Genomic DNA, 5,000 nt, shown 5'->3' on the forward strand with positions numbered 1-5,000 from the left:
GAAACGATAAAAGTTTTACTGTTTAAGATTGGTTACTTCACCCACCCCTGACAAAAGTCATGATTTTGAGATGTATGTGTGTGTGTGGGGTCGGGGAGAGACAGACAGAATAAATTCAATCTTTAAAAATCAAAAAAAAAAAAAATACTGTTTTTTTCCCCCTCCATGTTTGGAACCTGGTTAGTTTATATTAACATAAATACACCTATTCTTGGATGTTTGGTTCATTAGGGTCCCAAGTTGTCTGAAGCATTGTGGATGGTTGGCAGGGCATGGTTCTGCAGCTGAATCCCTGATTGCCAACCTATGAGATCCAGATCAATCCGTGATAAATGGTGTTAACCCAATTCCCAATTGAGTGTTGTCCTAGATCAAGTGACAAACAATGGTAGATGCATCTTCATTCCCCTCAAACCAAAAGATTTTTTTTAATTTTGCAGCCCCACCCCCACCCCCACCAACATATTCATCAAAATAGGAAGAAGGTAGTTTGTTATAGAGCAAGTGTTGTAGATAAGTTCAGATGGATTCTATGTTACCAAACACCTAAGGGTATGGAGTTCAAATCTATGTTATCTCTCCTGCAAACTGGAGCCCTATTTTATGTAGAGAAACATTTATACAAGCAGATGATGGCCATCTTACATTCAGCCTGACCGTTTCTGATCTACTTTCATCTTCACATGTGCACAAATATGACTTTTCATAACATGCATCCATCATCAGAGGATTTCATAAAATAGAAAATAGAAGAATGAAATGAAAGTGAGACGTCTGTACATCATTGGATTTAAGTAACAAAAGCTTGTACAACCCTTTTGCTACTCTCTCGGTTGATGGTAGTAAGTTCCAGTGACAAGTATTACAAGATGACTGGTAACTATTTTCACTTCCTCCGAGAAGAGCTGCCTTCTCCATATTTTTATCAAAAATAACAGAAGCTTCCTCTACCCTTGGAAAATCTAATTAACTCAGAGATAGGACCCTGACAAATGCTACTGTTCTGGGTCAGAACAGACTTGAGAATAACGGTAATTAAGGGGCAACTCCACACTCCCCACAATCCCAGAACCACCACATATACACACACACGTGTATGTATGTGTGTGTGTGTGTGTGTTTGTCCAAGGTCTGACTTTAAATTACATCCGGTTCTGGGGCCCAGAGTTATGAGGAGTGTGGTATCATCTCTCAGCTACAATTGTTCTTAGATCTACTCTGATTCTTAGTAGCACCTGTGAGGGCTCCAGCTGTGGATTAACTTGCATGTGAACCACTGAGAGTGAAGGAACCCTGGCTCTCTTTAGAATCTCCTTCTAGAAGGTAAACTGGTATAAAAATAAACCCTGAGGTGTGCAGTTGGTTGTCTCAACCTCTGTTGTGCCACTTGTCTTATAGCTGATTGCACTGAAAACTGGTTTTAATGCTGTGTAGTACCTGAACCACTCAAAACAGATTCACTCAGAGGAACTTCATGGACTCTTAGAATATATCATCATTTCAACATCTAAATTTGTTGAAGTAGGACTTCTATCTGAATGTCCTTCCTGTGGCCAATCCTGTTTCCAGGCAAAGTAAGATTTTTTTCCTCAGTCAGGACATGCTTTCATTGAGGATTGTAAACAAATGTTACCGCTTGTATGACAGGAAAGTTTGTTTACAATCAGTTGGTGAATGATGTCAAGGACACACACATTGATTTGATGAGTTTCATCTCAGTTTCTGTCTGCTAATTCACTCACAAGATTTTAGGTGCAACAGAGGAAGGCAGACTATCAATATGTCTATATATATCATCATCGTTTGATGTCAATTTTCCATTCTGGCATAGAACGGATGGTTTGACAAGAGCTGGCCTCGGCTGTTCAGACTCCAATTGTCTGTTGTGGCATGGATGCCCTTCCAAATGCCAACCACTTTACATGTTACCAGCATGGCTGTGATTATGTAGCACCAGCACCTGTAAAGGACAAGTTTGTATGGATGGATGATCACAGTTTTACTTAGCTTGATGTGTCTTATCTTTTGCCTGGCACCATCACTGGTGGTTTTCATGCATCTCCACCACCAACACCCAAAACATACTGGTGACGGTGCCATGTAAAAAAACACCCAGTACACACTGTGTGGTAGTAGGTGTTATGAAGGGGATCCAGCTGTAGAAAACAAAGCCAAAACAGATTTTGGAACCTGGTATGGCTCCTGGGCTTACCAAACCCTGTCAAACCATCCAACCCATGCCAGCATGGAAAATGGACACTATATGATGATACACATTTCTATTAGACCACTCTGCAAAGCAGATGGCATTAGGAAGGGCATCCAGCAGTAGAAACCATGCTAAAGTAGACAGTGGAGCTTGACGTAAATCTCCAGCTCCTGTCAAACTATCCAACCCATGCCAGCATGGAAAATGGACACTAAATGATGATGAGATTATATGTATATATATACACACACAGATATAAAATCCTCATTTACAGTCCACTTTTCCATGCAAGCATTGGTTATACAGAATTGAATTGAAGCAGAATTTCAATAGCTGGATACTGTTCCAGTCACCAACCATCGCCTGTTTCCAAGCAAGATAAATAGTTCACCAGGGAAAATGGGAAATGAATAACATCACTTTTATAATGATGATGGTCCATCACATGATGTCAAGACAAGAGTAGACACAAACACAAGTGTGTGTGTGTGGGGGGGGGGTGTATTGTTGCTATTATGTTAAACTGCCTTATGTCCAAATTTGACCAAATGCTTTTTTTTTTTTTTTCAATATTTAATTTTGCTTGCAATAGCCCGTGGAGAGCAGCCATATTTTCGTAGGTTGTGGGATATTTCAGAAGGGGATAAAGTAAGTAAGAAAATAAAGTTTTAATTTTGAATATTTATTTCATTATTTGACTTAGCAATACTAATAATCTAGTGTCAAAACTCAAAATGCTTCAGGACAAAGCAATAAGAAATGACAAGGGAATAAGGAATTATGGTGCGAACATCATTAGCTAAAGATAAGGAACGCTTCACAAATTTGCATGTCATCCTTGCACAGGGGCCATGCTAATCTTCTCTGTATCATTTCAATTTTAGTATCTGTAGGGCTGTGGAGTAGCATAAAGGATCACACGCAAATTCATGAAGTGTTCCATATTTTTAGCTAATGAAGTTCATAATCTCTTATTACCTTGTCATTTTAATTTCTCCTCTGTATGTGTGTGTGTGTGTGTGTGTGTGCTATATACTTTATTCAAACATGGTGTTGGTATACACTTTTTTTTTTGTTTTAAAAGCTGAAGTGGGGAGGGGGACAAAATAGGGTTGAAAAACATTGTTCCAGAGATTAATTTCTTAAGTCCCGTTTGACGTTTGTGTGCCCGTTAATTGTAGGCAAAGTTACACTAACATAATCCCAGAGAGATGAAGTTGTGGAGAGGAGCTGGGGAGGTGTTTTGAATCTAGTCTGAGAAGACTATGTGAGATTTATGTAAGGAGGAAGACATGTTAAATTGATCCCTTCACATCTAGGATGTGATTACAGAAATATAAAGCGACCACAGTATATGACTGCTACTTTATTTGACCAAACCCCAGAAAGACCAGATTCAAAGTTGACTTCAACAGCATTTGAAATCAGAACACAGATGGGTGTAACTAAATATCTGAAGGCATTTTATCAGACCAGAAGATTGTGCCAATGTCTGTTTATGTGAAAACAGTGATATTTTGAACCAGTCCAGAAAAGCAGAGAAAATTGTTATTCGATGTGGTTGATGAGAGAAGTACAAAGTAGATTTTTTGTCACTGATTGCAATGCAGCACAGAATTAAGCATAACATACAACCAAAATAAACAATGATACACTTGTGATTGACAGGAACTTGGGATTAACGGAGTACAAATACTTTTTAAGCTTTCAGCAATTGGAAATTTCCTTCTAAACTTTTAGCATGGAAGTTGGAGAGCAATGCAGAAAATAAATACCAGTAAGATCCAAGGATTATCTTAATCCAATCCTTGCTCTATGATGTGGATCCCACTACTTCCCGTTCTTGCTATCCTTAACGTTTTTTTGTGTTTTTTTTTTAATCTACCGGCGTTTCTTTTGACTTCCTGTTCGTTTTAACAGTTGTCCCCACCACGTAAAATTTACAAGGTTCCCCTTCTTATCCTCTCCTCTTTATTCTTCGCTTGGTATCGTAATATTTGTCCTTACATTTTATTTATCCAGCAACATTACGAAGTACTTATCTGTCTCCTGAAACATTAGACTCTTTTTACGAACTTGTTTAATTAAAAAGAGCCCCTTACCCGTCATCACAGACATTCCTTTATAAATACAACGAAACATTCGTGACAAATGTACGAAATTAATAATTATTGCCTCCAGTAGTGTGAGCTGGGTCTCAAAATGTAGCCATTACATTTTGTATTTACGTCATTAAAGCTCATGAAAGCAAGCATGAATCTCACCACATCAACTCTTCTTCTAGTTAACCCTTAAAAATCAAGAAAAACCATTTAAAACTATACTTTTACGATTTTTAAACGGAACATTGGCTATAATTCGTTTGCATTTGAGTAGACACAAGGTCAACTTTGATGGGAGTGGTGGTGGTGGTGAAGAATGCCACCAGAAGCGATTTATTCATTGTTTAAATACCTTTACGATCTGAGTTCAAATCGCAATGAAGTCAAATTCATCTTTCATTCTTCCGGGGTCGCTAAAATAAAGTACTACCAGTGAAGAAGTGGAGATATTTTTCATAATACAATTCTAGATGTGAATGGAATTCACAGCAGGATCTGAACTCCAGCAACGAAGCTAAACTATCGCAACGAGATTCCGTTGTTTGTTGCCTTTGTAAACATTATCAAATAAATACAGGCCAAAGAAAAAAAAAAGAAAAGAATGCTTTTTAAAGTTATTATCAAAATCAATTATGATTGCTGTTTCTTTAGTTTCCAGGTCAGCCTTCATCGATTACAGATACACATCT

The 5,000-nt window shown here is 38.0% G+C and overlaps 1 protein-coding gene and 1 non-coding gene across 4 annotated transcripts in view; both read right to left on the reverse strand.

The window, feature by feature from the left end:
• Positions 1-5,000, reverse strand: part of LOC106883300 (uncharacterized protein DDB_G0271670) — a 40,622-nt gene that overhangs the window by 33,877 nt on the left and 1,745 nt on the right. The gene's annotated exons all lie outside the window — the stretch shown is intronic.
• On the reverse strand, positions 3,011-3,120 carry LOC128250646 (U6 spliceosomal RNA). Its single transcript, XR_008266667.1, has one exon. It is a non-coding gene; the product is annotated as a U6 spliceosomal RNA (small nuclear RNA).

This window comes from Octopus bimaculoides, chromosome 23, assembly GCF_001194135.2.
Source record: "Octopus bimaculoides isolate UCB-OBI-ISO-001 chromosome 23, ASM119413v2, whole genome shotgun sequence".
Lineage (NCBI taxonomy): Eukaryota > Metazoa > Mollusca > Cephalopoda > Octopoda > Octopodidae > Octopus > Octopus bimaculoides.